Source organism: Elaeis guineensis, chromosome 8 (assembly GCF_000442705.2).
Source record: "Elaeis guineensis isolate ETL-2024a chromosome 8, EG11, whole genome shotgun sequence".
Classification (NCBI taxonomy): Eukaryota; Viridiplantae; Streptophyta; class Magnoliopsida; order Arecales; family Arecaceae; genus Elaeis; species Elaeis guineensis.
The window spans coordinates 18617699-18631332 of NC_026000.2; the positions used below are offsets into that span (position 1 = coordinate 18617699).

Sequence of the window (13634 nt, forward strand, 5' to 3'; positions counted from 1 at the left end):
ATATAGCTTCTAAATAATCTATAGATGTAACCTATTTCAAAAACAACCTTGTCTACCCGATCCTTGCCGTGAGCACCCATAAATGTTCTCTTTTCGGAAAAATGGATTAAGTCAAAAATGCCCTCTTTTTTATTAAAAAATAATTTTGTGAGCATGAAGTTTGATACTTTCTAGATGCTTTTTTCTCCAGTGATAATTCATTTTGGACTTGGTACCCACACAATGCAAATAGAGTTTCATCTTTACAAAGATACGAGAACAAATGACAACAGGTGATACACAAAAATGAAGGTATTGGCACTCACCAGAATCACCAGTTGGAAGTCCTCCATTCTGTCAGCAGTTAATAAGTTGTTAAAGTTCTTCATATGCCCGATCTTCGTGATCGTAAGATCTCACTACTGGAATGTATACTGGAATGTGCTTCACTTTTGGTCTATCTCCCCCTCCATGTCTCCGTAGCCTTTGCACAAACACTTCAGGCATATCAACCAAGTGGAGCTCTTTGAGGTTTATTAGTTGCTCAATTCCGAGTGGCACCACCTTCAACTGCACACAATGCCTAATATACATCTTTTGAAGATTTGGCATTGCTCCATCTAGTATTGCATAATTCAAATTATCCAGCTGTTCTAAATCCAAAATTTTCAGCTTTTGAAATCCTCCTTTTTGACAACATAATTTAACACCATCATATGCACGGATAAGTGTGAGTTCTACCAGATTTGGAAGAGCTTGAAGAACTCCGAGTGAATCCTCTTTTAATTTAGACCGCCTTAGGCGCATTCTAACAAGGTTTTGAAGAGTGGAAATCGAATCTGCTAAAGTCTGCAAGGGTCCTCTCAAATATAGATGTTGTAGATCTGATGGGGGAGATTTTAAATATTGCAGGTCAAGAAACTCATCCATTCCAATTGATGTCACTGAGATAGAGCGGAGCTTGTTCATTCTCTCAATGGAAGCACAAAGGCTTATCCCATCTTCTGTTCTCAGTTTCACTATGCCCAACCTCCTTAGTTGAGTCAGGTATCTGAGTTCTCTAACTATGCCACTATCTTGATTTGCCTCTATATATGTGAGCTTCTGCAAATCTCTTAATCTGCCTATTCCTTGAGGCACCTTCACACCATTTGTATAATGGAAGGGTGGATGGCGACCAGTGTAATAGTGATATGCAAGAAGATGGCATAAACTTTGGAGTTTGAGGATCTTTGTCAGCAATTCAGAAACATAGGTGCCCTTCAGATCTAAGGTTTCTAGGTTCTCAAGCTTTCCCAAGGATTTTGACAGTTTGTTGATCCTTGTATTTTGCAAACTCAAGTACCTTAAGTGGAGGAGCTTCCTGAATTCTATTGGAAACCTTTCAATTGGTGCACCTTCCAAATCCAAGACCTTCAATAATCTAAAGCTGTAAAATAGGTTGCACATAGAAGAGAATGACAGGGCATTAACACCAAACATGAACAGAGCACGAAGGTGAGACAAGCTTGTATCTTGTAGAACATCTTTACCAGTATTATGTATTGATAGGCGTCGAATCCTTCCATGTATATGTGTTTTCTTTCTGAAAAGAGATGTGCTGAAATTCTCCTCCTTCGATTTCAAAAGAACAATCTCATGGATAAGATCATGTACCTGACAACTTCGTATTCTTCCATAATCATAATAGTCTGCCACTTGAACCATGTTTCGATCAATGAGGTCGTTGAGGTAGTCCACTGCGACCTTCTCCATTGTCTCCCCCTCCTCACTTTCTATAAACCCTTTTGCCATCCACAGTCGAATCAAAGTGATACACTTGACTGGATAATCCTTGGGGAAAATGCTAAAATACAAGAAACAAGATTTAAGGAAGTGAGGCAAATCATTGTAGCTTAATAATAATATTCTCTTGATAGGCTCTAGTTTAGGATTGTTGGCTAACTCTGCATGGAGATTATCTCACAATGTCCTCCATTATAAAACGCTACTCTCTCTTTGTCACGTCCCGAACCCAACACCCGGGTCGGATACGTGACGGCCGCACACTCCTTAGAGCAAGCCCTAAAGAATATGCAAGGCCAAATAAAATCATTACAACCTTATCAACCATAATATTTAATTTCAATAATAATTCATAAAACTTACATAATTACAATTAACATTCCTTCAATCCTCTGACCAGGTATCAACAGTACTCTATTTATGCATCCGCTCACTCACAAATCCATACCATAGCCAACCATAGACATCTTGTAACTCTGAGAAGAAAAAAAAATGAAGGGATGTGAGCTTTACAGCCTAGTAAGAATTTCCATATCACACCAATATAATAATATAATCTGAAAATAATGATAGGCAATAACACATAAAAATCGATGTTCACTGTCCAGAATACTGCAGACATTTATAGATTATCTGTTTTATCAAAAGAGATGCATCATCATATGTTAAATAAGTGAAACAATTTTATTCAACGATTGTTTCATGTCTTATCTTTCTACTTTCTTCTATTATCACATCATCTTTAATCCTTTTCTTTTTGATTTTGGCTTTGGCTTTGGCTTTGGGCTACCAGGATCATGCGACAATCTTTTATTCGGATCGATTTCTGTGATCTTCCTCGGATCGAAATATTCATGATCTTTCTCAGATCAAAGTGGCCATGATCTTTCTCGGATCAAATTATTCATGATCTTTCTTGGATCAGATTCTTCATGATCTTTTTCGGATCATATTATTCTTCCACACATAAGCCTGTGGGGGCTGTCCCAGGCATAAGCTCCTGGCAAGCTATTCCACATGATAAGGCCAGTCCAAACCATATTTCTCTTTCTTTTCATTTTCATAAAATTAAAATATTTAACTTCATTAATCAATTCAAATTTTGCAATATAATAAATATGTCATACCCATATAATCATGCCATCAATCGCTGATACATATGTATTGATATAACATACTCATGCTCAAAATCACATAAATAAATAACAGTGTCTCAGATATAACAAATTCATCGATCTCAAATCCAACGATGCAAAATCAAGGAGATAAAACCAACGGTAAAATAACATATATATATTGATGATCATGTACAGAGATTCTTACCTTTACTGGTGACTGATCCAAGCACAAAAATCAATGTTCTTCTTTGATTTATGAATTTCTTTAATAAAATATTCCACTCGATATCATTTGCAGACAATCATCTCTTCGTAATCCTGATCAAATATAAAGATCATATTGTAGAAAATTACCGATAATCGATCCTAATAACACAGATCGAGGACCTCTCTTAGGATTAATCAAAATTAGGATTTATCTAAGTATCTAGATCCTCCACTGATCCATAAGACTTCTAGAGAAAGAAAATTCATGAAGAGAGAGAAAATTTTAGAGAGAGAAAGTAGAGAGAAAAAGTGGAGAGAGAATCTTCGTATCTTTCAGATGAGGCAATCATGGTCGAGATCATCAGAGATCCTATCAAGGTGACTCAATATGAATCAAGTGTTACAAATTTCGAATAGGATCGGACTGGGATCAAATCTACTGCACGAATTTCGAAGCAATCTCAATTCATCATATTTTTAATTCAAATATATCCTAGGGTTTGTGATGCAATCAGAGAGAGAGTAGAAAGATTCTAGAGAGATAAAATCCATAAAAAGAGAGAAAGATCTAGAGAGAGAAAATAGAGAGAGAATCTAGAGAGAAAAACTGGAGAGAGAAGGTAGAGAGAGGAGAAAGAGAAAATTTTTTTCTCTTCTTCTCCTTTTTATTTTATTTTATTTTATTTTTATTTTTATTTTTCTCTTTCTCTTTTTTTCTTTTTTTTTCTTTTTCTTTTTTTCTTTTTTTTTTCTTTTTCTTTTTTCTTTTCTTTTCTTTTCTTCTTCTTCTTCTTTCTTCTTTTCTTTTCTTCCCACGGGTTCCTTTGGGACAAAATAAGGGCATTGTCCCCCTCCATCTCCTCTCACCCTCAAGCGGCCAAGGAGGGCCGACTCCGGCCATGCTCCGACAGCAGCCAACGGCGACGCAATGACAGCCCCAATGGTGGCTGTTGTCGGTAGCACACGGGGGAGAAAAAAAAATAAAACGTAAACAGGGGTGTCCCTGTTTGAGCCCGAACCGGCATCTCGCCGGCTTCCAAATACACCAGTGACCGCAGAATAAAAAGGAGAAGAGGAATACCTTGCTCCGCCGTCCAAAGATAGCTCCGACGACCCCCCTCTCTTCCGATCAACCACCCACGGTATTCCTTGAGAAAATCTCTCAAATCCCTCGATTTTCTTCGAAATTTTTGTTGTAAAATCCTAAGGGGAAATGGGGGATCTTTATAGAGGAGATTTTCTACCCTAGCCGGACTCCTCGAGTCCGATTTCGTCGGAAACGGGAAGGAAGAAGACTTCGGTTAGGAGTCTTCCTCCTCCTCTGTTATTATTATTTTTTTTTAAATCTGGGTTATTACATTCTCTCCTCCTTAAAATAATTTCGTCCTCGAAATTAGGTTATGTCGTTCGAGATACCTATTTCAAAGTATACATTCTTCATGTCATTCTCAAGCTTACGATAATGTCATATATATTATTTATTTCTCATGATCTTGTTATAACAAAAAATTATTTGAAATTTCAAACACATCCCTTCTTATTGATTTCTCAATTTTTTTGAAGAACTGTAACATTTTGGACTTATATTAATATACTACCATTATTTATCTAATACATTTCACTCGAAATTCATAATTATCTCAGACTACCCTTGATAGAAAAATAAATAAAGGCCAAACATCGGGCACTCTTCACAATCATCGATTTCTTTCTTCACTTGATCTTCCAACAAATTTTATATGTAGACTCTCATCTTAAGAAAAATCTCAATCTTCTATATCAGTCCAAGTAATAATATTAAATTTAAAAAAAATATGAGATTTATATCAGGACATTCTAGGTTTGAACTAATAACAGAACTATCAAGCTATAACTTGAGATGTCTAGGGTTCTTCTTGATATTATCTACAATAAAATAATCCACTGACAAAAATTATCCGACTATGATTAGATTAGATCAAAATTTATAGCATCCTTTCATTATCAATAAAATCCTTCCTTATTTGCAACTAATGTATTCCATCATAATATCTTTTGATTTAAAAGATTAATATTTCTAATCAATTCAGACCATCACGCTTTTGCTGTGCACTCTGATCTCAACTTACCAAATTATATAAGTCTATCAAAGATAAAATATCCTTGTATGTTAAATCAATCTAGGATAGATCCAACCTTCAAATTTCATATAAGACTTACGGCAAAATTTTAAGTTTCTTTATCTTTACTACCTTTGGATATAGCATATAAAAATTAAATCTTGATCCACTTCCTATATTTGAAATCATTGCATAAGTTTCATCACTCTACAAGAATCCAACATATCTAGAATTAATTGGAGTTAATCTTAGATTTACCTTACAATCATTTAGATAATTTCTAAATCAATCTTTCTTTTTTTTTTTTAAAGAATTAATTTTAACTTGACAAATTAGAATCAACTTGATTATTTCTTATAAAGCTCCTTTCATCACAACCCTTAATATTAATCAATAAATCCATACAAAATTTTGTCCCTTGTATAAGTCATTCAAAATTTAACACTAGCAAGATGTCTTAGTTTAATTTAAAAAAAATATCTAAACTTTGACTTGAATAATTAATACACTTCACCATCTTCAACAAAAAAATTAATCCACAGATAGTAATTCGAATTATTAAAGATTTCATCATAACCTGTGTATCATACTCTGACAAAATAATTTTTTTTTCTTTAAATTAATAACAATATCAAAATACTTTTGATCCACTTAGAAAAATAAACTTTTGACTTGAGATTCAATGCAACTTGAAAGATCAAAGAATCCTATTCAGAATATGATATTTTGAGTAACCAAAGATTTCACCAAAATGTGTATCTCATATTCTCATAATAAAAATTTAAATATATTTTTCATCTAAAATTGAGTTTCATATATAATCCTCTTATAGGTTCAGTGTTCAAAAATATTTCTCTCTCATATGATGTAATTTCTTCTTAGACCATACCCTAATTAACTTTCTTTGATAAGTCCAAAATTTATAATGTTCAGACAATTATCATTGGAATTAAAAGAAAAATCATGATCTTCAATCATATAAGTTTTACATTCCAAAATCCTCTAGTATACTCAACATAACTTATCAATACCTCCCACTTTATTCCAAGGTCAACTCTTTTCATACTTAGGTCAACCTTATTAATTGAAATCTAAGATATAACTCATCAATTCTATTATAGATATCATATGCCACTTATACATAAATTTCATCTTAATATCTATTGACTCGAAATCTAATTACCGGATCGTTTGTTTTATGTCTATCATGTTCCTTATGATCATAACTTAAGTTTAAATATCACTAAAGTCATAATTTCAATAATTATAATCTTAAGCTTAAATACCACTTAAATCATATTCTCTAATGATCATAACCTAAATTGTAATATCATTCTATCATACCTTTAATAATCAGAATCTTAAACTCTGATTTTATCAATCATACTCTATTGATTATAATCTCAAAGTTTTGATATCATTTATATGACAATCCCTAGTGACCTTAAACTTGGGTTTTAGTACTGTTCTGTCATATCCTAATCACTTGTATTATTATCTCCAAATAAACGTAACCTAACCTCTAAGCTCAGATGCCACTCTGTCACATCTTACTGATCTTACATAAAGTTTTAATATCTCTTTATAATCTCTAGTGATCTTAAATCTAAGCTCTGATATTATTCTATCTCATCCTAATCATTTATATCGTAATCTCCAATGATCATAATCTAAGCTCTGATACCATTCTGTCACGCCCCGAACCCAACACCCGGGTTGGATACGTGATGGTCGCACACTCCTTAGAGCAAGTCCTAAAGAATATGCAAGGCCAAATTAAATCATTACAACCTTATCAACCATAATATTTAATTTCAATAATAATTCATAAAACTTGCATAATTACAATTAACATTCCTTCAATCCTCTGATCAGGTATCAACGGTACTCTATTTATGCATCCGCTCACTCACAAATTCATACCATAGCCAACCATAGACATCTTGTAACTTTGAGAAGAAAAAGAAAATGAAGGGGTGTGAGCTTTACAGCCCAGTAAGAATTTCCATATCACACCAATATAATAATATAATTTGAAAATAATGATAGGTAATAACACATAAAAGTCGATGTTCACTGTCCAGAATACTGCAGACATTTATAGATTATCTGTTTTATCAAAAGAGATGCATCATCATATGTTAAATAAGTAAAACAATTTTATTCAACGATTGTTTCATGTCTTATCTTTCCACTTTCTTCTATTATCACATCATCTTTAATCCTTTTCTTTTTGGTTTTGGCTTTGGCTTTGGCTTTGGCTTTGGCTTTGGACTACCAGGATCATGCGATGATCTTTTATTCGGATCGATTTCTGTGATCTTCCTCGGATCAAAATATTCATGATCTTTCTCGGATCAAAGTGGCCATGATCTTTCTCGGATCAAATCATTCATGATCTTTTTCGGATCAGATTCTTCTTGATCTTTCTCGGATCATATTATTCTTCCACACATAAGCCTGTGGGGGCTGTCCCAGGCATAAGCTCCTGGCAAGCTATTCCACATGACAAGGCCAGTCCAAACCATATTTCTCTTTCTTTTCATTTTCATGAAATTAAAATATTTGACTTCATTAATCAATTCAAATTTTGCAATGTAATAAATATGTCATACCCATATAATCATGCCATCAATCGCTGATACATATGTATTGATATAACATACTCATGCTCAAAATCACATAAATAAATAACAGTGTCTCAGATATAACAAATTCATCGATCTCAAATCCAACGATGCAAAATCAAGGAGATAAAACCAACGGTAAAATAACATATATATTGATGATCATGTACAGAGATTCTTACCTTTACCGGTGACTGATCCAAGCATAAAAATCAATGTTCTTCTTTGATTTATGAATTTTTTTAACAAAATATTTCACTCGATATCATTTGCAGACAATCATCTCTTCATAATCCTGATCAAATATAAAGATCATATATGGAAAAAATTACCGATAATCGATCCTAATAACACAGATCGAGGACCTCTCTTAGGATTAATCAAAATTAGGATTTATCTAAGTATCTAGATCCTCCACTGATCCATAAGACTTCTAGAGAGAGAAAATTCATGAAGAGAGAAAAAAATTTAGAGAGAGAAAGTAGATAGAGAAAGTGGAGAGAGAATCTTCGTATCCTTCAGATGAGACAATCATGGTCGAGATCATCAGAGATCCTATCAAGGTGACTGAATATGAATCAAGTGTTATAAATTTCGAATAGGATCAGACTGAGATCAGATCTACTGCATGAATTTCGGAGCAATCTCAATTCATCATATTTTTAATTCAATATATCCTAAGGTCTGTGATGCAATCAGAGAGAGAGTAGAAAGATTCTAGAGAGATAAAATCCATAAAAAGAGAGAAAGGTCTAGAGAGAGAATCTAGAGAGAGAAACTGGAGAGAGAAGGTAGAGAGAGGAGAGAGAGAAAATTTTTCTCTCTTCTTCTTCTTTTTATTTTATTTTATTTTATTTTTATTTTTATTTTTCTCTTTCTCTTTTTTTTTTTTTTTTTTCTTTTTCTTTTCTTTTCTTTTCTTTTCTTCTTCTTCCTTCTTCTTTTCTTTTCTTCCCACGGGTTCCTTTGGGACAAAACAGGGGCATCGTCCCCCTCCATCTCCTCTCACCCTCAAGCGGCCAAGGAGGACCGACTCCGGCCACGCTCCGATAGCAGCCGACGGCGACGCAGTGACAGCCCCAACGGTGGCTGTTGCCGGTGGCACACGGGGGAGAAAAAAAAATAAAACGTAAACAGGGGTGTCCCTGTTTGAGCCCGAACCGGCATCTCGCCGGCTTCCAAATACACCGGTGACCGCAGAATAAAAAGGAGAAGAGGAATACCTTGCTCCACCGTCCAAAGATAGCTCCGACGACCCCCTCTCTTCCGATTAACCACCCACGGTATTCCTTGAGAAAATCTCTCAAATCCCTCGATTTTCTTCGAAATTTTTGTTGTAAAATCCTAAGGGGGAACGGAGGATCTTTATAGAGGAGATTTTCTACTCTAGCCGGACTCCTCGAGTCTGATTTCGCCAGAAACGGGAAGGAAGAAGACTCTGGTTCCTCTGTTATTTTTTTTATTTTTTAAATCTGAGTTATTACACTCTTTTGGACAGGAGACCTGCTATTTCCACGATTGCAAGAGGCAATCCATCACATATTTTGACAATATCCCTAAAAATATCTTCAAGCTCTGGAGGGCACGCTCCCCGTGGGGTGGATCGAAAAACCTTTTTACATAACAGAGACCAAGCCTTTACTGGAGGTAGTGGTTCCAGATTGTAGACATGACCACATGTTTCAAGGCATGAGAGACCCACATCCGTAATTCGTGTTGTAACTAGAACTCTACTCCCACAATCATTGTCAGGTAATGCATATTTTAAATGATCCCATTCTTGTATGTGCCATAGATAATCTAAAACAACCACGTACCCTTTATCCCGTAGGAAATGGCAAAGTGTCTCTATCAGCTGAATGCCTTCTATTGCATCAATTCTTCCAGGAAATAATTCATTTCTTTCCTTGCAGAATTGATTTATGATGCTTCTCAGGAGCTCATCAATGGTGAACAATTGTGTCACAGTAATCCAAGCATGACAACTGAACCATCCCTTCACTCTTTCATGGTCGTAGACTTTCCTGACAAGAGTAGTTTTGCCCAAACCACCCATGCCAACTACTGAAATCACCTTCCGCTGTGATTCTCCCTTTACTAACCACCCAATAAGTTCCTCTTTGGGCTTTTCAAAGCCCACTAGTTCAGCTTCCTCAATAAAAAGAGCAGCCATGTGACGATCATGCAATCTATTTGTAGCAGCATTAGAAGTTCCATTGTCAATAAACTTGATAGTATACATATCTTTTCTCTGTGAGATGTTATGGACCTGTATTTTGATTTCTTGTATTGCAGTAGCTATCCGGCGGCGGGTACCCAGATGCTTGATGTAGTGAACACCTCTATGAAGGAAGCTAGCAAATCCATGCCCATGAGGCTGGTCAAAGTGAAGCATGAACTCATCAAGAACATCCTCAATATCATATGCAATCTCTCGTACTTGATTCACCCATGTTTTCATGCCATCTCTATCTTCTCTAGCATCTGCCTCTCTCAAAAATGATTTTATGCACTCAAGCTCTTCTCTGATATCTTTGACTCCTGTGTCTACCCGTCTCAACAATTGTTGTTCTTTCACAAGCAAAGAATCCAACTTCTGGAGTGCAAACTGTAGGGCACCGCCAGCCATTATTGTGCTCTCTCTTACTCTCTCACTTGCTCACTCACTTGCCCTCAGTTGTATGTTGGACCAAGCGTTGTTTGGAAAGCCTCTCTTTACAAATCTTCAGTCATTTGTGTCTGCATATCTCTCACCACCATGTGTAAGTAGGCAGCATCCTCAGTTGTTCTATTTCAAGTTATTGAATAAATTATTCTTCAAAAACTTATGAAATATACTTTTTTCCTCCCACATTAGTTGGACTAGGGAACTTGACTTGCTTTTGAGTTTCTTGTCCTTAAGGATTTCATCGTCTCATGCACTAACAAAATATCATGTGTGATATAATAAATTTGTCATTGTGCAGAAGCTGAGTCCTCAAACAATTGCTTTTGTTAGTCCGATGAAACAGCTACACAGCATAGAGATCAAAATTCACTATGAAACTCAGATCCATGACCTTTAGAAACTAAAGTCTGGACAAATGTTTTGGTTGTCATATTATACTAGAGTTGCCCCATGATGCAGGAAATTTGGACAGGAAGACACCATCATGAGAATCTGGGTAGGCTGAGTTTGGTGCAAAGCAAACCAGTATTTCACCATGTAGCTTTTCTTGCTTTCCTCCAACCTGGGTTTTCGATACTCATGCCAGCTCAGGCTTATATCAGCTTAATGATGTCGATGGTGAGATGATACAAATTTGAGGAGGCTTCCTTGAAAGATTACTTTTTTTCTTTGGACGGTTGAAACTTGGCTGCTAGTGCTAATTAACAAATCTATACAATGGTTGCAGAATTTTTTATTTAGGCAAGACCAGTTTTTTAACCCTAAATTATCTCTTTGCTTCTCGAGAATTTCAGGTTCATGCATCAGCTCTGAGTATTTAATGTGACAATGAAGCATCTAATATCAATTAAGCCTATTCATACTTTGTTTTTGCATAACCACTCCTACAAGCGGGTCTATATTATAAGGCATTCTGACTGCAACCCTCTCAGCTAATCTTTATCTCCTCTAGGTGGTCCGTTATTCCTATGACTGCTTGCAAAAGAAAAAATGGTAATATCACCTTTCAATAATTGACAGTAATTATATGTTGTCCAGAGATGAAAGTTCCTGGTTGCTATGAATCCTAGGGCCTTGTCATGGTTGGATGCCACTTGTAACCTATCCTATCAAATTCTTTGCTATCTCCTCTTGCAGATGACCCCTTGGTCTTCTTTTTCTTCTATTCCTTTTTTTTTTTTTTTACTCACTTTGCATCTGAATTAACCTTGTTGCAGTACACAAGTTACGCCTGCCCTAATTTGCTTATCAGATGGTGACTGATGGGCAAATGCAAAGAAAGCTAATTTGCAATATTGTTTATTCCACGTACGAAAACATTGAATTGTGCTTTCATTTGATTTGTTCAAGTTTTCATAAGCAATTCCACTTGAGTTTTCTAGATCTTATATTGTCAGGAACTTCGTAACATCAAGCCATGAACCATTCAATGCTTATCGGAGAATATTTATATTTTTATGACTTTTTATATTCATTATTTTTTAAAAAAATTTAGTTCTATTTAAATTAGGAAAAAGAGTTTAATTTAAGTTGTTCAAAGGTGAATGTTCTTATTAGAAGATTAAAAGAAGAATCCAATTTGAACCATACAATAACGGATCTCACTATTATAAATTGGGGTTTTGTATCTCAATTTATGGTATAGAAAATTAATTAATGAAAGAAAAAGGGATTTAAGCTCTAGTTTCACAATTCTTTTTTTTTTTTTTTTTTTTTTTTTTTGGCTTTTGTTAGATCTAAATTGAGCGAATTGAAGAAAATTTTCCTTCTCCCCCCAAGCGGTTCAGATTTGGAGTTTGATGGTTTTGCGAATCATAAGCTGACTGATGATAATATTGGGAATAGTATTTAAGTGGTCTTATGTAAATGTATTTCTCGAAAGCCAAACACAACATGATACGCCAAAGTTTGAATCTCTCTGCTCAAAGCTTGTTCTCCGAACCACTGTACTCATGGATGCATGTTTGAAACTTCCAAATTCTTTGATTTTGACTCACCAGCAACATCTTTTTTTTTTTTAATCTACTATTTTTGGCTTTAGATTGTTTTCTTTAATTTGGAGAAGAACTATTAAGAAAGATGATCCAGACTTGGATCAGCCACAGCCAGCTTGCTTCAATATCAACATTCTCTATTTCATTGAATAAATGGGTATGCAGCTTGAGTGTGTCGTTGTGTGAGCAAAGCACCTCCTTTACTCAACTGATGAAATGGTATTCCTTAACTAGACCAGATATTGTATTCATGAGTTTGAAACACATTCAAACACCTCCATGATCCCCTTTCCCAACCGCATCATGAGATGGCTGGTCTCCACTATATTTATGCAATGAAAAGGCTCTTGAATTTCTTGTTCATAAAAAGAATTCTGATCCACCAGGCTTATGTCCATGCTTCACATTTTATCCTAGCTGCATCGTGGTACAGAGTTTGCAGGGTTATGAAAGGGTTGTTAAGCTGAAAATATTGTTTGTTTGAAGGATTTAATTGGTTCCCTCTTATTAAGCCTTATGGTAGATCATGCTCGGCACACTTTGTATTTAGTTTTTGTAATAACTCAACATGTTGATGCTCCCTCCAACCATGATAAGATGTTAAAATCACTAGGTCTGGCATAACTAAAACCAGAAAAAATCAGAGTATGATGTGCTAAAAACTAGGATCATGTACTTCACAACGAAAAACCAACCAGTTCTTATAACTGGCTCGCCGCAATGTGATAGGTAGCAAAAGAACGAAATGCTAAGATCAGATGCACCACAAGTGTTAAAGGCCATAAAATGTGATAAGACATTTCTCCAAGTGTGGGAGCCACATGAATGTGGAAGAGTTATCCATCAGGAGAGGAGATTTCTTATCTCCACAGGCCAAATACTTGTGTTTTCTAGAAGTGGGACCACCTTATTTTGATGTTTTAAGGGGTCAAAACTATGAGGAATAAATGATGAACAAGATTTATAAAATGGGAACGCCAGGGACAAAAAAAAAAAAAAAGGTTTTCTTGGGCAACTTTTCTGAAAAATTTTTCCATAATTTTATCCCACTTTCATAATCTTCTAGGACCTGAATGCTTGACTGCCCTCCTTAATTTCCTTTTTCTTTTCCTTGTTTGTTGAAACGACTGTTTTACAAAGCCAATATATACATGCAC

General features: G+C 35.2%; 1 pseudogene; it reads right to left on the reverse strand.

Annotated features, from left to right (window-relative positions):
* Positions 1-211: 211 nt before the first annotated feature.
* LOC105049986 (disease resistance protein RPM1-like) lies at positions 212-10625 on the reverse strand (annotated as a pseudogene).
* Positions 10626-13634: the final 3009 nt, after the last annotated feature.